General features: G+C 43.0%; 1 non-coding gene across 1 annotated transcript; it reads right to left on the minus strand.

Moving 5' to 3' along the window:
• Positions 1-22,242: 22,242 nt before the first annotated feature.
• LOC111553796 lies at positions 22,243-22,344 on the minus strand. Its single transcript, XR_002735064.1, has one exon. It is a non-coding gene; the product is annotated as a U6 spliceosomal RNA (small nuclear RNA).
• Between the last annotated feature and the right edge of the window lie 631 nt (positions 22,345-22,975).

Below are 22,975 nucleotides of genomic sequence, written 5' to 3' on the forward strand. Positions count from 1 at the left end.
ACAGTGGACTTACTTTGTTTGAAGAGCATGTCGTCTGTCATATGTCTTCCTTCAAGCTTTCACAAACTGTTTACGCTACGACCTGAATTCCACTTGGAAAATGCATCAATAGAGCATGTACTGTGACCTCCTCCGTCCTCAACAGTGGAGGTCATTCGTCTCCTGGCTTCCTTGCTGGGAAAGTGATGAGAACTTGGAGCAGCAGAGACTCCTCATAACACATCAGCCCACCTGTCACCTGCTATCATAATCAAACGTCACATTCAACCAGCACCTTGCACACTCTGAGCTTGACGCATGTATTTGCACTGCCTTTTAAGGAGTCACTTTATCCAGTTCCCTGGCAGTTACTTTCGAGCTAGAAGACACTAGCTCCGTGTTCCACAGTACTTCACGCATGCCTGTCTCCTAGCCTTGCCAATACAGTGTCATGAAGAATCTGTGCATGTAAAGGTCCAGTCATCTTTCATCACCAGGGCTGAAATGAGCGGTCATTCAGTAAATGTTTGCAGACAGGAAAGAAGGAAGTACGGGGAAGGAAGGAGGGAGGGATAGTGTAACAGAGTGAAGCCACAGCGGTTTAGCAGAATAAGACACAAGGCACCGGCCAGGTGCAGCGGCTCATGCTTGTAATTCTAGCATTTTGGGAGGCTGAGACAGGAGGATCATTTGAAGTCAGGAGTTTGAGACCAGCCTGAGCAACATAAAAGTATCTTTAAAAATTAAAAAATATATACAAGCATTAATTTAACAAAGATGTGAAGAGAAAACCAGTAGTGGGGGAGAGCAAGAAGAGTGGAGGCACAGTCGTTTAATAGATGCTGCCAGCACCCCACCAGCATCACCTAGGTACTCTCCATTCCTATACATGCCCACGGCTTGTGACCTTCAGACCCCTGCGCCTGCTGCGCGAAAGAGTTCAATGGCTGCAGGGCCAGGCATGGCCAACCAAGCTGGGGAGTTAATATCCCAGGGCTGCTCTCAACCATGATGGAAGGGAGTGAGTGGGTGAATACCCAGCTTCCCCCTCCCCCAGCAGAATGTAGCGGATGAGCCTGAATGCCCTCAGGAGGAGGAGGAGGAGGTGGGGGGGACCTGCTTACAATAACTCCCTGCCTTGGTTTCCCACCCTCCCCAGCCCCTTCCCCCACTCACTTGCCATGGCTCTCTAGGATCACCTCTAAAATACATGACTTGCACTCACATCTTGATTTGGGGGTCTGCTTCTGGGGGAGCCCAACCTAAGACAGTCCCCAACTGGAATAAGCTAAGTCACTTGCACCGATGTGAGACATGTTAGAAGCTGCAATCTTCTCACATTGTCTCTGAGGGCTCTGAAAATGTACAGAATTATTAAAAACCTTGCCATTGACTAAAGAAAGCCTTAGATCTGGCTCGACGGCTGACCAGGTATAAAAACAGTTGAAAGTAATTGCATGCTTCCAACTACCACCTCCACCCACAACAGGGTAATGCTTCAATTCCCTGCTCTGTGCAGTGATTTCCTGGACCCTTATTTTCATCTTCTGACTCCTCTACTGCTGTAGGAAAAGTTCCCTTGTGCAGCTCAGAGCCTTTTTCTGTTCAACCAGCTCCCAAGCATCACCCACCTGGGAGAGCTGTGCAGGAGAATCAGGCTCTGTGTGTCTACACAGTGAAGTGACCCCGACTGAAAAAAAAATTAACAACTGAAACGTACACAAAGTGGGGTACATTTTGAGCGTGTAGGCATATGTTATGTAATCTGAGTTTTTCTATGAGAGTTACAGACACAAATGACCAATTATGTAATGACCCTATCCGGCTTCAAACTGATTTCTTGGCTTGAGGTGGGGGAGGCTGGCCCTGTGCTCACCAGTCTTCCCCTCACAGCATGTGTCCTTCGTGGGGTCACCACCTCTTCCCACATCTGTGCTCCTCTCCGGAATGGCACCTCCAGAGAGCAGACGTAGTGTCTTCCTCACCATCGTATTCTCCACAACCCACGCAGTGTCCAGGGTCACTCCGGAGATGCTGGCTGAGTGAATGCAGATGGACGAATTCATGGTCTTTTGCTCATTTTCTCTCCGTCCTTTACGTGTCAGAAGACATGCACTTCCAGGAAATTATTTTTCCAAGAACCTGCCTTTATGGCGATGCTCACATTTTAAAAGGATCGTTTGGAGGAACATAAAAGTTTATATTTGTTTTTATACAGTCTACGAATTTGTCTTTTAACAGAAGAGTTTAAACATTTACTTTGCCATATTAACTGATTTGCTTGGTTTTAATTCTGTCATCTTAATTTATGATGTTTATTTATGTTTCCCTCATGCTTCCAATGTATTTCCTTCCCTACCTTTTGCCATATTGCCAGGCAGGACTTGTTCTCTTTTTTCTGGATGATTTGTGAGTTTTCTGTTTACTTCACTAACAACGGTAATGCTTAAGTTTGATTTGTACATATACGCATATATATATATATTTAAATCAACATTTCTATAAACTACATCTTTTAGCTATCTCACGTAGGATGAGATGTTAACATGTAGCATGTTATTGGTCTTTTACCTTTCTCATGTAGGATGAAAGCATGTAGCACGTTATTGGTTTTCTTTCTTTTGCTCTATCTCCCTTCCAAGCTGTTGGTAAACACAGTGGGAATTTAAAATGCAGATGATTATCATTAAACTATTTTTACATTACAGATCATTTCTCTTTAGTATTATTATTATTTTTTTTGAGACGGACCCTCACTCTTGTCACCCAGGCTAGAGTGCAGTGGCGCTATCTCAGCTCACTGCAACCTCCACCTCCCATGTTTAATTGATTCTCCTGCCTCAGATTTCTGAGTAGCTGGGATTACAGGAATGTGCCACCATGCCCAGCTAATTCTTGTACTTTTAGTAGACACAGAGTTTTGCCATGTTGGCCAAGCTGGTCTCAAACTCCTGACCTCAGGTGATCCTCCCACCTCAGCCTCTGAAAGTGCTGGGATTATAGGCGTGAGCCACTGCAACTAGCCTCTTTTTAGTACTATTTTTTTTTTTTTACTTTTGCATTGAGGCATTGAGTTTTATAAACTTGTTATCGATGTTTATTTACTCCTTCATGTCCATTTCATGTGGTTTATTTTATAGCAATCTTCCCTGTTATTGCCTTCCACATTTTGATCATTGCTCAGTTCTCAGGAGATCTTTCCTGGCAACTTTCACAGTGAGGCAAGGGGCCCTTCCAGTTCCTGAGATCGTTGTGATTGTGGCCACAGGAAGGGACGAGACTTGCCAAGATCGGATGCTGGGGCCACAGATGTCCCCTCAACACTCAGAAGTCGCTGGTCCACTGTGATTGATATATCTTGCTGCAAAGAAGTGAAATGTCTGTTTCGTTTCGTTTTGTTTTGTTTCAGCAGGTTGCCTGTATTTCTGGAATTTTGAAATCTTCATAGAGATGTATCTAATTGTATGCTTTTCTTCTTAAAATCCAAAATGCAAATAGTTTCACTTTTTTCTGATTATAAAAGTAATAAATGCTCAGTTTTCTGGAGGAGCCAATCTACCACTGGCTACTTTGATTAGAAACAAAACAAAACTTACAAAGCATCCTTCTCAGTTTATACTGTTCCCTTTTCTCTAAAGAATGTCCTCAAATCTCCTTGAGAACGTGAATTGGTTATTTCAGAGCTCTCTTGTGCTCCTGAGGCAGGCTGTCAGCGGGGAGGATTTGTACAGGCTGGTCCCTTCTTTAAAACCACGGATGCTGTTCAGATATCTCACAATTTCCAGTTTGCTGGATGTTTGCTGGAGAGATGTGTTAGTTCCTGAGCTCTTGGCTGAGGATCTTGAGAGGCGCCTGACCCCTGGAGCCAGGTTCCTTTCAGAGTTGCCACAGAGCCTGTTCTCTAATCTGCTTGGGGGATGTACCCCCAAAGGTCACATTCTTTGTAGTCTTTAATTCACATATAAACACTAACAGTATCTCATACTGCTGGCTAATTTTAAATTAGAAATGTTCTGTTCCTTGTACCTCTTTAAGGAAGAGACCACACATTTCTACTTTTTCTTCCCTTAACACCCTGTTCGAAGGTAATATACATCAACTGACTTGTTTGCATGGTGGAATTATGGGAAACACAAAATATAGGCATGTTTGCTAGACAGATATTTGAATGTAATATTTTATTCTTTCTTCTAGGTCGCTTGGAAAGGGTCCTGACCCACCCACCATGTCAAGCAATTATTTTTCTGGATAGCTTCCTGATGTCCCCTGGGAGAGAGAGAGGGAGCGTGACAGCCAGTGAGGGAAAGCATGCCACAGGTCCCGCCTGCTAACCTGGCAGGAGGGTGCTTGCAACACCTAATTTATCAACGCTTGTTTTCCCTGCTGGAGCCAAGTACACAGAATCGCTCCACCAGCGGAGAAGGAGAAAGGGGAAGCCATTCTTCACCTTTTTCAGCAATGTATTTTTGTTTTGGTCAATTTCCCAAATAAATTATGGTCTTGTCTTATTGCTGCATTGGTGGAATTCTTGCTAGTGTTATTTAGTACATTTTAAAGCTGTGTGAAACCAAAAGGTACTTAACATGTTAAAAAAAAAAAAAAAAAAAAAAGGAAAGTTAGCCAAATTGGATGGTAAATTTTTTACATTGTTTCATTGGCTCCAGTTGGAGCTTAATCATCATGACCCTTCTTTCCACAGCGCCTGCTTCAAGATGCAGCACAAATAAAAATTGCAAGAGTCTGGATGCTTTGCTTTCGTGTAATTCATTAGGCATTTCCCTGCGCGCTATGATAAATGTCTCTCTCAAGCAGAAATTTTATCTCACCTGCGTATGTCCCTAGTTCACTCTGCGGAATCAGTCTCAGGAAATATAAGCTAATGATATCTGTGGTTCTGAAATTTCCTCGTTATTTGTTTGAGACATTGAAAAAAAACCTGTGGACAGATTATTAAAAGGACGCTGAGCAATGAAAACATTATTAGACCTTATTATTGTTTATTGTACCCAGATGTTGTGCATTTTACACATCCCAAAGGATGAGTAGTAATGTCAGATATCAAAATCTTACTTTTCTTGCAGATATTGAGTCTAAATTTTTCTCATTAAAAACAAAACATTTACGCTGAACAAACGGTGTGTGTCTGGGTGAAGCATGAGGTCTCAACAAAGCAACACTGCTCAAACAAGACTTAGGACATAACTGGTGATCAAAACAAAGCTGAGGCTACTGTTGGAAATACTGGTCTAAAACAAGGAGCGGTGTGGTGTGCTTGTTTATTAATTTTATAGAATTTTCCATTTGGAAAAGAAATAAATGCATACATCCAAGGTGAAATAAACCATTCAGCAAACATGCAGAGGAATAATTTTCAAGAATTTTTTGTTTTTAATGAAAAGGAAAGCAAATCAAAGAAAACTTGGATAAGTGTTAAAGAGTACTAAATTCATAGTAAGGTTCAGGCAATCTGCCCACTGCAATCAGAAAGGTTTTGGCTGTTAGTCATTTAAGACACACAATGGGAAAATAAATGAAGAAGGAGGAAGGGGAAATGGGAAATTGTAGTTTGGCAGCAAAATTAGTCCAACTAGCTCCATTAGATATTAAACCATGTCATAAAGCAAATAATTGAAATAATGAGGAGCTAGTTTTTTTAAAGGTATATAGGGTAGCATAACAGAATCAACAAAAATAAGACTTCTATGTAACAATTCAATATACAATAAATAAGCACTCCATTTGGGGAGAAGAATCATATAATAAATGATGCTGGGATGGCTTGTGAGTAATTTGGAGAAAACTGATCTAGAATGAGAGCCAATATTCCACATTCACCACTCTTTAGTCTTTTGGCTTTCTATGACCTTGGCCAATGGAGGAAGACAGCAAAAAACAGGAAGGAGGGAGGAAAAGTATGAAAGGAGTCATTTCTCCCTGGCACTCCATGCCAGGTTGCTCCAGAAGGCTGTGTCCTTGTCCTAAGGGCTATAGCTTGGCTTGGGCAGCCTTTCCATACAACATTCCAGGTTCGGGAAACTGCTTACTCACCTGCTCCTGCAGGTGCGGGGATGACAATCATTTCCAGCTGGGCTGGGCCCAGCACGCCGCATCATTCCTTGTTGATGCCCTCAACTCCGCTGGCACTATCTTGATCATCCTTAGGCTCATCTCAGTTGCCCAGTCCCAGTGGGCCTCTGGTTCCTCCTGGGGTACTGACTGATCCAGGTACCCTGAGATTCAGTCACTAAGTTTCAGCTTCCTATGTGATGGGGTTTAGATCTGTCCTTGCCCAAATCTCATATTGAATTGTAATCCCCCAATGTTGGAGGTGGGGCCTGGTGAGAGGTGATTGCATTATGGGGGTGGATTTCTCACGAATGGTTTAGTGCCATTCCGTTAGTGCTATCCTCATGACAGTGAGTGAGTTCTTGCAAAATCTGGTCATTTAAAAGTGCTCCTGCTTTTGCCATGTGACGTGTGACATGCCTACTCCCCCTTCACCTTCCACCACGATTGTAAGTTTCCCGAGGCTTCCCCAGAAACTGAGAAGATGCCAGTATCATGCTTCCTGTACAGCCTGAGGAACCATGAGCCAATTAAACCTCTTTTCTCTATAAATTATCCAGTCTCAGGTATTTTTTATAGCAATGCGAGAACAGACTAATATTGTGCAATTTCAGAATGCCGAGTTTCTCCATTCACCCAAGACTGGGGAGTGCTCCTGTAGCGTGATTCATGCTCACAGACATGCAAATGGATGGTGGGTGAGAATTAACATAATGCTCTAACTGAAGTCATTCTCACCAGGCAATTCTGCTCCCCAGGGGACATTTGGCAATGGCTGGAGACATTTTTAGTCACCACAACCTGTTGAGGAGGGTGAGGGGTGCTACCAGCCTCTGGTAGATGGAGGCCAGGGATGCTCCCAAGCATCCCCAATGCACAAGACAGCCCCCATGACGAAGTACGACCCTTCCCGAATGTCCACAGTTAGTGTTTCCCTTGTGACCTGGTGAAGCCCTGCTCGGATTGCGGAGAGGATGATGCATTCACAAAGGCCAGTACCCAAAGCATACTCTTCTCTCAAAGTCGATAAACCTATTTGGAAAACAAAATTTCTACCATTGACCCATTGGTGAGCACCAAACAGAGGATGAGGGGTGACTGGGTGGCCTTAAGAGAAACAGTACTTGAGAGCTGTTGGGCTCCAAACGCCCAGTTTCTCTATCTCCACCCAGGGGATGGACCTCTCTTGGGAACTGGGCAGCTCCTGTGGCCGCTCAGAAGGGCCTGCTGGTGTGCCTGGGTGGGACACAGACTCTGTGCAGGCTGCTGGGAGTCAGCCCAGGTTCCAGCACTCACTGTTCCCTGAGGTTAGTTTATTTAATCTCTGTTAGATTCCGCCTAATTATTCATCACATGTGGGTACTAATGGTGGCAAACTTTGTAGGGCTGTATGGGAATTCAATGAGATAATGCATGTGAGAGGCTTACGTTAACCTCCTGTGAAAGTGGTCCTACAAGGAGAGGCCTAGAGTCAAATTCCTTGTAGAAAACGCTGGGTTAAATGTAATTAACCTGGATTTGCTTGTTTTCCTAGTAGGGCCTCTCAGAGCATTTAAAGCATTATTGAGCATTTCATCTCTCTAAGAGAGGTGAACAATATACAGAAGTCTGCATACCCAGGCACCCTCGATCCCCGTATTACCTTACAGAAGTGACCTTCGCCAGCACACACCGCCAGAAACACTACTGAGCCCCTGCAGCACGCTGACAAATGACCCAGTTCCTGGTGTATATATACAGGTGCCTGAGCTCATTAATTTTCTACTGGTCACTGTGAGCTTCTCTTTAAGAGGGTGGCATTTTCTGGTTTCTCCAAATCAAGGTCCTCTCTTTTGGAGTCTATAGCTATGTTGGCCAATTTTATCCACCTGACTTTCCTGTAGTTTTTCTTTGCTCAGTTTTTAATACTGGCCTGGATTTTTAGACCTGCATTGTTATTAAAGAAATGTAATATCTTTTGTTTTCCAACATTTAGTCTTATTAGCTTTATTCAAAAAACAAAAGGTTAAATTCGGCTACCTGCTCAACATCATCTGGGTCTATGTGAAAAATGAAAAAAAAAAAACACCAAAAAACCTCTCTCCATGTTATTGTCACTTCAATTCAGGAAATTGAAATCAATACAGATATAGAAGTGGCAAGGTTTACCTTATTTTTCAGACTCCAAAACATACGTATTTAAAATGTGTTAATAAGCCATAAAACATTCTACAGAATATAGAAATATTTATTTAGTCTCAACCTTGTGTTTCAGAAACACTCCCTTGAAAAAATAAGTAAATTCAAATTGCAGACTACCTAATCAATAATGAAAGAAAAGAAAAGAACTAGATGGGTGCGGTGGCTTACACCTGTAATCCCAGCACTTTGGGAGGTTGAAGCAGGTGGATCACTTGAGGCCAAGAGTTCAAGACCAGCCTGGCCAACGTAGTGAAACCCATCTCTACTAAAAAGTACAAAAATTAGCCGGGCCTGGTGGCAAGTATGGTGGCACATGCTTGTAATCCCAGCTGCTGGGGAGGCTGAAGCATGAGAATTGCTTGAACCCGGGAGGCGGAGGTTGCAATGAGCTGAAATCGCGCCACTGCACTCCAGCCTGGGCAACAGAGTGAGACTCTGTCTCAAAAAAAAAAAAAAAAAAAAAGGAAAATAACTTAAGAATGTGAAGCTTCATGCACTAATGATTCAAAGTTTGGGGAAAGTACTGAATCATCTACACTATAATATCAGGGCAATTGGCCATCTGAATAACACATTATGAGCCAGAGGTCACTTACCTCTGTAGGTTAGAGAACTTGCAAGAAACCAGACAGGCCACAGAGCACCAGGAGGGACAAGGAAATCCATGTGTCATAGACAGAACTGTGTCTTCCCCAAATTCATCTGCTGAAGTCTTAGTCCTCAGTACCTCAGAATGTGACCATATTTGGAGACAGGTTATTTAAAGAGGCAATTAGGTTAAAATGAGGTCATTCACATAAGTCCTAATTTACATGACCAGTCTCTTTATAAGAAGAGGTGATTAGGACACAGACTCAACAGAAAGACGACCATGTGAAGGTACATGGAGGAGATGACTGTCTACAAGCCAAGGAGACAGGTCTCAGAAGGAACCAAGCCTTTCAGCCTCCAGAACTGAAAGACAATAAATATCTGTGGTTTAAGCCACCCAGTCGATGGAACTGAGTTATGGTAGCCCTGGCAATCTCATACACCATGGCTCTGGGTTAGACATCCTCCGGGCTCATCACCAAGTGTGAATTCCCATGATTAAGCGCCATGGTTGTCCCCTGCACAGGCTGCTGCTGGAGTGTGCCATCACTTAGACTGGCTTTTCTCATCATGGGCTCCTTCTTTGAGATGTAACCAAGGTTCCACTATGTGTTCGGCTTATCAAGGTTTTCCAGGATAGCCATGACATCTGGTTTCATTGACTAAAACGAGATTTCAGTTTCAGTCCAACAACTTGACATTCCATGTTCATTTTTCGGTCTGTTTCAGAATAATTTCAGAAGGAGTCAACTGATTTCATCAAAAGCGCTGTGTGACAGAAGGGTTCCAAATGTGAAATTCAATCTGTGGGCCAGGCTAATGTTTTGAAACAATAGCTTCAATATGGATTCAAATGGGTGCTGCTATGATTAGACTGAAAAAAAAAAATCTGTTCAGCTGCAAGAACATAAAAAAAAAAAAAAAAAAAAAAAAACAGAGGAGAGAAAGGAAATGAGAGAGAGGTGTATTTTTACTAGGGTACTTAATTGGAAAAAACTGGAAGAGTGGCAAGCAAGGATTTGGATGATGATAAGAATAGTTCTTGTTTGCGGAACACCTCCTCTGGCTCAGGTACTCTACTGCCATGTTGGATGCTCTCCACCTCCCTGACAAGCACGTGTTAGCATTGTCAAGACCTATACACCATGACGGCGGGACGAAGATGGTAAATGAGCTGCCCAGGGCCGTACAGCTAGTAGGATACCCACCTACTCTAAACTGACTTAGAGGCAGACACTGCTCCCATCATGGTGTGCTGCCTCCTCCAAACAGGCAGGATTTTGGAAAGGATACCCAGGAAGCCCTAGGCAGTGGGCGGAGCTGAGCACAGCCCCAGGCCTTGGTATTATCAAGTGAAGATTTCCAATGCAGGCCTTCTTGTTCTGATGGGGCAGGTTCCTGCCACACAGGATGTCTGCATACGTCTGGGAAAGACATTGCTGAGATCATTTAACTGCTGTCAGTGGCAAACAGTTGTAAACAAAGAAGCCAGATGCATGAAGTGCTGTATTTCAGCACTTCCAAATGGTTCAGGCTTTATACACCCCTGTTTTGCAGTCAAAGAGATATTGTCAGTTTTAATTGTTCCAATCAATATCAAAATAATTTTAGAGAGTCATTTAATGCAAGGATGACTCATTTTAAACAAAGCAATTAATACTGTCTAACACAGCGCCGGGCAACTGATCCCACTGAGAACACTCCAGCATGCCATTATTTCAGAGTGAAGATCTCTAATCCAGGCCTTCCTGTGGGGACTGGTTTGTTTTAGGCTTGGATAGACAAACAAAGAATAACATTTCAAATAGACGCTGAGGCAGAATTAATATCATTCATCCTAGATTTCTAGCAAAATTGTTTTAAGAAACCCTCCTTAAAATGTTTAAATGCCCTTACATATCACACTCATAATAAGATTCATAATATAATTCATAATATGCATAACAATTCATAATAGTAATAAGCATGTACATAATAAGAGTGAAGCAATCTAAAGACTTCCTCAAGTTAAAAAATGAAACAAAGATAACCACCAATCCCATTACTTTTCTATATTTTTAAGTACCCTGCAATGCAGTAACACAAAAGAAAAATAAATAATGGTGAATGGATTCACTGGAGAGATATTTAATAAGTTGCTGCCAGATGCTCTCAGCATGGGGAGGCAGTGGTCAGTTAGGTAATCTTCTGACCCATATGGAGTTTATCTTCTAATATGGTTTTGCTCTGTGTCCCCACCCAAAGCTCATGTTGAATTGTAATTCCCAATGTTGAGGGAGGGACCTGGTGGAAGGTGACCATGGGGACGGATTTCCCCCTTGCTATTCTCATGATAGTGAGTGAGTGCTCACGAGAACAAGCTTAACAAAAGTGTGTGGCACTTCCCCCTCTGCTCTTTTCTTCCTGCTCCAACATGTGAAGACGTGATGGCTTCCCCTTTGCCTTTGGCCATGATTTTAAGTCTCCTGAGGCCTCCCAGCCATCCTTCCTGTACAGCCTGTGGAACTGTAAGTCAGTTAAATGTCTTTTATTCCTAAATTACCCAGTGTTAGGTAGTTCTTTATAGCAATGTGAGAACAGACTAATACACCTATGGAGGGACAGAAACAAGGTTTGCAGGAATAAGCAAGTAGGTGAATGGCAGGTCATGGTAAATGTAATGATTACGGGTTTTAAAGGTAGCATGGCAGAAAGTGGCAGAGATCGAGCCTCTATTTAAGTAGTAAACAGGCCTCTGTGAGGAAGTGATATTGGAAATGAGACCTGAATGCTGAGAGGAGTCAGCCCTTTGAAAGTTGCGGGAAGAACATCAAGGGTGGAGGGAAAGTGTGAGCAAAGACCCTGGAGCATGAACACACTTGGCATCTTCTGAGGGACAGGAAGAAAGCAGTGAGGATGCAGCGCTAGACAGGAGAGGACAAACCGGGACGAAGCCAGGAGAGACAAGACCAGGCTGTCCAGGGAGAGGAATTGGGGTCCATCAAAGGGCAATGGGGATGCCGCAACAGGTTGATAAACAAAATACCACATACACGCATGGAGGGGAATATTATCCAGCCTTAAAGAGGAAGGAGATCCAGACCCCTGCTACAACATGGATAAACCCTGAGGACATCACACTCAGTGAAATAAACCGGTCGCAAAACACAAATGCTGTATGATTCCACTTACATGGGGTTCCTATAGCAGTCCAATTCATGAAGACAGGAGCAGAGTGGTGGCTACCAGGGGCTGAAGGGATGGGGAGGGGTTGTTTAATGGGGACAGAGCTTCAGTTTTGCAAGATGCACAAGTTCTGGAGATCTGTGACATAACAATGTCGCAGAAATGCTTAATGCTACTCAACTATATGCTTAAAAATGGTAAGATGGCAAATTTTATGTTACTTTTTTTGGCTATCACAATCAAAAATATAGTTTTCAAAAAGGGCAATGGGGAACTGTGGAAAAGCAGAGACACTTAGATTTTTTAAAACATGATTAGTTTAAGATGACTGGACTCCACCTCCAAAAAGTCTAAAAGACAAACTTACTGAAAACGTAAACATAATTAAAAAAAAACCCTCTGAAGGAGAAGACCCCTCTGTATATAAGAAAAATACACAAAAAAGTAGCAAAGTCATTAATTATAGGAAACAAATAAACAAAACCATTGTGAAATTCAAGATCCCATTTATAAAACATTCAAGAATCTGAAATCATAATAATCGTAATAAACAGAATTGTATATCATCATTATTAAAAACCTTGTGGCCGGACCTGGTGGCTCATGTCTGTAATCCCAGCACTGTGGGAGGCCAAGGCAGGCAGATCACAAGGTCAGGAGTTTGTGATCAGTCTGGTCAATATAGTGAAACCCCATCTCTACTAAAAATACAAAAATTCTCCAGGCATGGTGGCGTGTGCCTGCAGTCCCAGCTACTCGGCAGGGGCTGAGGCAGGAGAATTGCTTGAATCCAAGAGGTGGAGCTTGCAGTGAGCCAAGATCGCGCCACTGCACTCCAGCTTGGGCAACAGAGTGAGACTTTGTCTCAGAAAAAAAAAAAAAAAAAAAAAAATTCCTTGCAAAGTTATTGAAAAGGTACTCAATAAATTGCTGCTGGATGAATGAGCAAAATTAGAATGTCTTATCAGGAGTATAAAAAGAAGACAAAGAAAGTAGAGAAACATTGTGTTCTATTTCACAGATATAATGGGATTCCAATTGAAATATAATAAAGTCCTTTTTTATAAATAACTCAGCCAAATATTGTTAAATTCATTCGGCAAAAATAAAATAGAGGTGAATTTGCCACGAAGCTGAGGACACAGAGGTTTCAGGGCCCCTCATTTGCTCTCTTTCACAGAGGGAGCCTGGATGTTTTGCATTAATAATTTTGTCTTGTTTTTCTTAAGAGGGCACTCAAACGGTGTAAGTTTTATGTTCCACAAAACGCATAGTCTTCCCTGTGTGGATATGTTAGCAACTATTCCAAGTAGAAGAAAATAAACCTTGGCCTTTTTGAAAAACATAATATTAGCTCCCATGGCAATAAAATGCCAAGTAGAATTGCAAAGAAATGAAAATAAAGATGAAAGGAAGGCATAGGCACAGCAGAATAAACCCAGAAGATTATTATGCAATCTTCTCAAAACAAAAGGATAAGGAATTGTAATATAAATAATGTTGGGATAATCTGGGAGCAATTTGGAGAAAACCTAATTTATATCCATACTTTACACCATAATCCCTGAATAAAGGAGGCTGCTTCATCATTACAAATATATTTGTAGAGAAAACTCAGCAGAAAATATCCTACCTTTGAAGAAATAATAAATAATTTTTTTTTCAAAATTCAAGGAAATATGAAATGGACTGATGGGCAATGCAATGTTGAAATTTTTGACTGCATTGATTAAAATAAAAAGAACTAGACTAAAATGTAGGGGGAGACATGTAAGATAAAATATTTACATGAATTATGTCTACAAATGTGATTAATATTGATAATGACCTTTGAAAATGCTCATGCATATTTGGAAAGACTTAAGACCTTCATAAAAAAATGAGTCAAGGCCAACTACAAAAAATATACACATATAAGCGGATAAAAATAATAAATCAGCACTTGAATAAACATAAAGTAAGATAAAAATAACGTAAAATAAAATATAAAATAACATAAGATAAAAATTAGCCTAACAGCATATGTGAACTTTTAAAACTTAAATGAGAAAATAGTTTAAATAATAACATCTGTTGCTGGTGAAGTTGGGATAAAATATATACATAGACGTGTGTATGCGTCTGTGTGTATATAATACTCAGTTGATAGCACTGTACGTTAGTACAAACTTTTAGATCACTGTGCTTTGGCAACTAAATTTTTTAACCTTGTTTTCCCACATCTAGAAATGTATCTAGCAGGAATGATTAAAGAAGTACTTAAATAGAAGTTATAATTGGCCAGACACGGTGGTCACTCCTGTCATCTCAGCACCATGGGAGGTCGAGGTGGGTGGGTCATGAGGTCAGGAGACCGAGACCATCCTGGTCAACATGGTGAAACTCCGTCTCTACTAAAAGTACAAAAATTAGCTGGACGTGGTGGTGTGCACTTGTAGTCCCAGCCACTCGGAGAGACTGAGGCAGGAGAGTCGCTTGAACCTGGGAGGCAGAGGTTGCAGTGAGCCAAGATAGTGCCCCTGCACTCCAGCCTGGGAGACAGAGCAAGACTCCATCTAAAAAAAAAAAAAAAGCTATAATGTATAATTTAAAATTAATTGTGGCTGTGATATCTGTTACAGAAACAAGTAAGAACAACTTAAATGTTGAATAACAGAGAAATAGATGAGCAAATTCTGGTACTTCAATGTGATTCATTTTAACAAAGTGGTTAAAAGACCGTGTAGAAACTCAGGCAAGTGTACACTGTAATATAAAATGAATCAAGTATGTGAACACAGACCCAAGGCGAACAAATGCCTACCCCAGCCACCCACCCGTTAGAGAACAACAAGTTAGATTCAACGTCTCTTTGGCCCTTGGGATGTGTGTGTGGCCGGGGTGGAGAGGGGGTGTAGGGGTTGGTGCTCAGAACTAATGGGAATTGCCAGATATCATAACTACTTTAAATAAGAAAACAGTGAATTCCCATATTTTATTTTTTTAACCCATAGTGTGTTTTTATTAAGATTCTGCCTTTTAGGACTAGACCCTCTTAAATGTCAAAACCTGAGTGGAGATGTCCATTACCTGCATATAAACCTTGAGCTTTTGGCAGACAATTTTTAAACATCAAAAGAGTGCTCTAGGAATTCCAAATAAAAGCCAAAGTCTTACTTTCATTTGCTTAAAAGAGTTTCTTTTCTTCTCACACTCTCATTCTTCATCATAGATCCACTCTACATCAAATAGTCTATTATTTTCCACTTGGGGAGAAATATGGCTTGGTGTGACTTTAGCCTTTCAAATGTAAACCTGCAGAGCCAAGTTCCAGTAGGGAAATGAATTTTTATTGCACAGTTAAAAGTAAAGAGTGGAAACACTGTGAAATCCTTAACAGTCTTCAGCTTTATCACATATTCCTTCATCTTCGTCGGTCAGATGGGACAGCCCCGAGACGCCACCAGACTTCGGGGCTAGGTCCATTGCCTGTGCATCTCCACCTGAGTTCAGGTTCCTCAAAACAGAAAATATTATAGAATCCTTTACTGTAAATGTTTTATTATTTATTGTTATTTTTTTAGACGGAGTTTCGCTCTTTTTGCCCAGGCTGGAATGCAATGGTATGATCTCAGCTCACTGCAACCTCCACCTCCCGGGTTCAAGCGATTCTCCTGCCTCAGCCTCACAAGTAGCTGGGATTACAGGCACCTGCCTCCACGCCCGGTTAATTTTTTGTATTTTTAGTAGAGACGGGGTTTCACCATGTTGGCCAGGATGGTATCAATCTCTTGACCTCGTGATCTGCCCGCCTCGGCCTCCTGAAGTGCTGGGATTACAGGCGTGAGCCACCCTGCTCGGCCCTAAATGTTTTATTTTTTAAATGAAGGAATGTAGCATTTATAGAAAAAACACTTTAATATTACAAATCAAACAGAAGGACTTTAAACATATATTTAAGTAGACAGTGTTTAGGCTCATTTTCTATTGATAGTGTCTTAGCAAATATATAGTTTGTACATAGTATGGATATGTTTTGTAAAGCTCTCTTGAGATAATTCTTTCGTATAACTGAATAACCTTGCAGGAGGATGAGTGTAGAATGTACATTTCTGTGAATAAGCACTCAGAACAGCGCCTGGCATATGGGAAGCACTACATAGTTTTCAGCTGCTGCTGATGTTATTATTGTTATTGTTGTTGTTATTATTATTATTATACGAGGCAAATGTGTTTTCTGGAATGTAGCCAACAATGGAGAACGTTTTAGGACTGAGCAAAGGCTCAAACTGAATATTCTGGAGACAATGATGCTTACAGAATGGTCCAAGATATTGACTGAGGATGAACCTACAAGGCTGAATATATCATTATTCAGCAATGAATACCTACTGCGTGGTTTACATTGTCTGTGAAATACACGACAATTCAATATGAAAGAGTTCACGGTCTTAGGAATGAACTTACATTATATTAAGGTTAAACATGTCGGGCAGAGGGATATGGAATTTAAACAGCATGCCACTTCTGGGTGGGTTATTTTTTTTCATCACTGAGTGTTAATTCTAAATTGACTAAGATACAACTGGGGAACAGTGGGGAATGGGGGAGGCAGAAATAAAAGGCCAGGAGGGAACTACGAGAGAAAATTTAACCTTCTATATGGAAACCATGGGCAGAGACAATAGGTTCCAGTCGCCCCGGCTGAGGTCCCTGTGAAGTGGAACCCAGACGCGGAGTCCCAACCACAATCAGCAAGGGTGCCTGGATGGTGACCTCCCCAGGCCAGGCATCAGCAAATGTCAACCTTCTCTCCTAAATACCCCGAAAATCCGTCTAAGTCTCTCCACCTCTGCAATCATCAGTTTAGATCATTCGTTCACTGAAACAAATATTTATTCAGCACTAACGCTATCCCAAGCACTAAGCCAGCTGCCAGATTCTAATAGAGAGGAAACCAGGTGAATTCTCTGGAGACTCATTGGTCTTCCTGCATCTGCTCCAACTCACCGGGAATACCAGCTTCATGCTGCAGTGAGAGTGGCATTTCGGTGCCCATGTCTCGTTATAGCAGGCACTGCTACACCCTCCATGGCTTCTCTTTGCTCTTAGGGGATGTGTTACTCAGGGCAGAAAAGATAGATATAGATGGATAAATACATAGCTAGATGGGTGGGTAGATAGACTGATACATAGATACAAATATAGATATATGAGAAGAGATTTAATAGGGGAACTGGCTCACACAATTATGGAGGCTGAGAGGTCCCACAATAGGCCTTCTGCCAGCTTGGGAACCAGGAAAGCCAGAAGCATAGCTCAATCTCAGTCTGAAGTCCTGAGAACCAAGTGGCTGTTGGGGTAAGGGTAACTCTCAGTCTGAGGCCAATCGCCTTAGAACCAGGGCCACTAGTGAAAATCCTGAAGTCTGAAGGCTGGAGATCCTGAAGTTCTGATGTCCAAGAGCAGGAGAGCAGAGGAAGAAAGTTGTCCCAGCTCCCAAAGAGACAGAATGGATTTTTCTTTCCTTTGTGGGTTTTGTGTGTGTCTGTGTGTGTGTGTGTGTCTGTGTGTGTGTGTGTGTTTTGCTCTATCTGAATCCTCAACCCATTGGATGGTGACCACCTACATTAGGTGAAGGTGGATATTCCTTGCTCAGTTACTGACTCAAACACCAACCTCTTCTGGAAACACCTTCACAGACATACCCAGAAATGATACTTAACCAGCTAGCTGGCATCCCTTAATGCAGTCGACACCTAAAATTCACCATCACAGGGAGGGAATCCTTAACAGGGGCCATGGCTCCTACCCCTTCAGCCACATCTCCCTTGGCCCCTGTGCTTCTTGGCCCCCCCTACTTCTGTGGAACCTTTGGTAACAATGCTTCCTCTTAGTATAGAGACTATCTACTTTCTCTTCCCGGTAGTGGGAATGGTGTTCCCTCCAGTCCTCAGCTGGTGAACTCATCCTCTGACGTGCCTAACAAGTTCAAGTTCCCTCTTAACAGGCTCTCATAGTGTGGCACTCTGTTCCTTAATGAATGCACTTGCAGTTCACAGGGTGACAATTTGATCAGTATCTGTATCCCCTCCCCACTCCTCGTCTGTAAACTCCATTATATTCCCAGTATCCAGAACTGTGCTCAATCAATATCTATTGAATGAATGAGTGATATAATTTCTATGTCAAATATGAAGGAACAAGAATGAGGAAGGTCAGATAACTTACCTGATACCACATATTAAGTAAATGGGAAAGTCTGAATTTGAACCCAGAGTATCTGATTCAGAAGCCCTGATTCTCACACTTTGTTACAGGGATAGGACCATGCCTGTAGAAAGAGCCAGGGTCCAACCTTGCACCTTCAGGATAACCTGAGCCAATTCCTGCATCTCAGCTGCCTGGGCAGCTGTCAGCCAAGCCTGGGGACACAGGGTTGGAGGAAGCATCCCTCCTGCAGAATTCTCCACACCACTGTGTAAAGGCTGGCTGCTGTCCACCATTGCTCTTCATCCAGGGACTGCAGGAAAATAGGGATGAGTCTCTTTGTCTCCACAAACTTCTCTGACCTTTCATTTTCATCATCTAAAAAAAATCTCGACCATGTAGGAGACCATGAAAGGACTTTACTTGTTTCAAGGGATCAACAGCTCATGAAATGGCATGTCCTTGTTGGTGCAGAGAAAGGCTGCAGTGGTCCGATTTCTATTAAAAGTAAATAGTTAAGCCGTAGTCCTGAGGCAGCTGAGGAAGTGATTAGTGTGCTGACACAGTGATAGATGATAAACATAATAGAGCTTGACAGAAATTAATGATATTTTGAATCTTTAATAATGATACATAACTATCTAAAAGAGATATCTCCATCACAATGTAATTCTTTTAAAAGCCAGGGGAGCTTTGATGACAACTGAGTAAAAACTTTGTATATGGACAAGATTAGAGGGAAACACCATAAATGGAAATAATTAAATTTCCAGAGTGTCAGAGTGGTAGGACTGTGAGTGAGTCTTTTATTTTAATTTCCTTTAATATTATCAGGATGGGCTTATGTGCAATGGATTCTTTTAAAAATAAAAAACCGAATGGAAAGCCATCCTCTTCAAAATATGTGTCTGTTTTTTGATGAGAATACAAAGATTGAGTTAATGCATGCCCTTTTCCCTATTTCCAGCAACCCGAACTGTCTCTGCTCCATCCTGCAAATGAAAGTTACATGCAGGGCCATTGTCTGTGAGTTCTTGTCCATTAAGAGTTTGGGAAAATGCACACTTGCCCCAAGAGAAAAGGTCAGAAGCCGGCCAAAGGAATGCCTTCAGGGACAATGGGCCATTGTGATACCCGGGGCCTTGATTAATCACCTACATCTTCGGCAAAACGATTCTCAGTGGCACTGCAAGAGACACCCCAAGTTAGAGGCTGCACGAGAAGAGGAAGGGAGGCCCGCTCAGGGCAAATCTGGGCGTCCCTCCTACATAGCAGGATCCGTGGTCTGGAACGCCACCCTGGCCAGGCAGCAACCTTTAATTAAGTTCCCATTTCCTCACATCCTGGTTTGTTTCACTGCTAATCAGATGGAAATATTATTTGAGATCATAAATAATAATCCTATGAAAACATTGATGGCAGTTAGAGGCATTATAAGCCATCACTGATTTCCACAGCCAAGCCTGTTCCCAACAGCCACATGCTGCATCCGTGGGCTCTAAAAGTGGCCCACGGCATCTGTGGAAGCTCATAGGGTTGGCCATTCCAGAATCGCGTCTAAGGACCTTCCCTGCACTAAGTTTGCAAATTAGTCACAACAAGGTTTGCGCTGGTGCAGTCGTCTGAGTCAGCTGCTAATGCCTTGCATGTATTTAGTTTCCTTCCACTAAGGAGCTGAGAGTTTCTCATGATAAGAAACTTGGCAGTAAAAGAGTCCGCTAGACCTCACATTCCCTGAATATCTCAAAGATTGGCTTTGCTTTCCTAACAAGAGCAAGTCATTTCTTCCATTTACAAAACCTCTTCAGAATCCTTCTGGAAACATGACCGGGTTTTATCCACGGTGTCAAACCAGCAAGAAGGTGGAAGACAACCCACGCTCAAGCTGCCTGATCAATGCGCTGGGCACTGTTGGGCCTGACCTGTGAATTCCTTCAAGCACGGTCATGAATGCCACCCTCTGCAGGGCGACAGACTGTCATTCTTCCCGCAAACAAATTTGCTTCCTGAGCAATGATTTTTGATTTAAAGAACTGTTGACAGTGGTTGTTTGACAGAGACAGAAGGCAGAGACAGAAGTGGGAGCAGATTTGGAAAAGCAGGACCAAAAGAATCATGAGTCTGAGAAGGGTACCTCACCTGACAGCCCTTTCCAAGGTCAGCGGGCCGTTTTCGATAATTAAAAAGGGAGTTCTGGGGACAGGTGAGGCCTGATGTGATGAGTTCTGCTAAGCGGGAAGCGAGTACATCTTAATCAGAGACTAGAGCCTAAGGACAAAAAGATAGAGAGCATGGAGGTTAGCTGAAAAGAGAAAGAAGAGCAGAAGCTTGGGAAAGACACCAGAGGAGTTTGGGAGCCTCCTTGGCCTCGGTTACCGGGCCCTGCTGCAGGAACACACGCAGAGCCCCAGCATCCTGACTTCCATTCAGTGCAGCAGCTTCTCTGCCTTCCTGCTTACTTCCCTTAGCTGCTATTCACGCAAACCTTTGTCCAGGAAAACTGGGGGGCATTGAAGCGATAAACACAGGGCAGGACGTTGTTCCAGTTCCGGTTTCGGTACCAGATACCTGTGTGACCGCAGCATGCTGGGCTTCGGCATCTGCACTGAACAATGACAACACTGGACCCAGTGACCGCTCCATCTCTGTCCAGCAGGTCTGCTCTATGACAAGGCACGATTTGCTTTCCCGTACCAGCAGCTCAACAGCCCCTGTTCTGAGTGTCACAACAGTCTCCAAGATGGGTGTCCTGGTGATTTGCTGTTTTATAAAGCACACAGCTTTTATCCATCAATTCAGTCACAGGATCCTTCTTTACAGGCTCTGCTGACTGTTACAAAGGAAATAAGTAGTAGCACAAAGGAAACCAGACATAGTTATTCTCAAAGGGCTGAGAATCGGGTTGGAGAAATCAGACAGATTCATAGATGGGCAACAAAAGCTGGTAAGAGGGCTGGGTGCTGTGGCTCATGCAGGTGATGCCAGCACTTTGGGAGGTTGAGGCAGGTAGATCATTTGAAGTCAGGAGCTCAAGATCAGCCTGGTCAACATGGTGAAACTCCGTCTCCACTAAAAATATAAAAAGTAGCGGGAGGGTAGTGGCAGGCGCCTGTCATCCCAGGCACTCAGGAGGCTGAGGCAGGAGAATCACAAGCCTGGGAGGCAGAGGTTGCAGTGAGCCGAGATCGCACCACTGCACTCCAGCCTGGGCAACAGAGTGAGACTTTTTCTCAAAAAAAAAAAAAAGCTGATAAGACAACAAAATAAAAGATGATAAAAGCAGGTTTGGAATGCAGTGTAGTAGAAATGACGCTGGGGCTTTTTCTTTCCCCACTACATTTTTGTTATTCTTATAGATCTAGGGAGGAGGAATGTACTTCTGTTACATGTCTATGTTGCATAGTGGTGACGTCTAGGCTTTTAGTGTACTGACTGGCCACATAATGAACACTGGACCCAATAGGTAATCTTTCAGCCCTTACCGACTTCCCAACCTCCCCACCTTCTGAAGTCTCCAAGGATTCCCCTGTATGTCCAAGTGGACCCACTGTTTAGCTCCCACTTCTAAGTGAGAACATACGATATTTGACTTTCTGTTTCTGAGCTATTTCACTTAGGAGAATGGTCTCCAGTTCCATCCACGTTGCTGCAAAACACATGATTCCATTCTCTTTTATGACTGAGTATATACAGCACATATTCTTTTTTTTTTTTGAGACAGAGTGTCGCTGTGTCACCCAGGCTGGAGTGCAATGGTGCAATCTCAGTTCACTGAAACCTCCACCTCCAGTTCACGCCATTCTCATGCCTCAGCTTCTGGAGTAGCTGGGACTACAGGCGCCCACCACCACACCCGGCTAATTTTCTTTAAAGAGGGTTTCGCCATGTTGGCCAGGCTGATCTCAAATTCCTGACCTCAGGTGATCCACCCGCCTCGGCCTCCCAAAGTGCTGGGATTACAGGCGTGAGCTGCTACACCCGGCCCCACGTATTCTTTATCCACTCATCTATTAATGGATACTTAGGTTGATTTCCCGACTTTACTATCATGAACAGTGTTGGAATAAACATAAAAAGATGGAATGCTTCATGAATTTGTATGATATCCTGTGCAGGGGCCGTGCTCATCTTCTCTGCATTGTTCCAATTTTAGTGTATGTGCTGCTCAAGCATACACCAGGACCCTTGGGTTCTATGTGAACCAACTCTCCTTTTGCCTTTTAGGCCTCGATATTCTTGCCTACTAAATGGGATGTCAGACTACACGATCTCCAAGATCCCTTTATGGAGTACATAATAATTAACACAGGGAGGTGGAGAAAAAGTGTGTGCTGAGGTGGTTGGGCCATTCAGTGTGTGACAGAGGCTGGGCTCTGCAGTGTGGGTCATAGCCAGACATGTTCATAGGGCAGGGCCGGGGAGGCCACTGGAGGCCAATGCCAGCACAGAACATGGAAAGCCCAGATGCCCAAGGTCGCCAGGAACAGGATGTGTCTACCAGAGGCGCTGGAGGGTGAGAGAGGGAACACTAGGCTGGAGGCACCTGTGCCTTCCCAGGGAGGACTCTGATGTTACCACTTTGTCCCACTGACACTGGGGAGCCTGGAAGGATTCTGAGCATGGCATGCGGGATGAAAGTGGCATTGCCGTGGGGGTCTGACTGTTCCTAATGAGAATGGCCCTCACATGGGGTCTCCTGGTGCCACCGGCATTGCAGTGTCTCCGGGGATTTTCCCATACTGGAAGGAACTAACAGGTAAAGAAGATTGAGGCAAAAGGGGAGAACCTCAAGGAACTTGAACCT

The sequence above is a fragment of the Piliocolobus tephrosceles genome, chromosome 11 (genome assembly GCF_002776525.5).
Source record: "Piliocolobus tephrosceles isolate RC106 chromosome 11, ASM277652v3, whole genome shotgun sequence".
Taxonomy (NCBI): Eukaryota; Metazoa; Chordata; class Mammalia; order Primates; family Cercopithecidae; genus Piliocolobus; species Piliocolobus tephrosceles.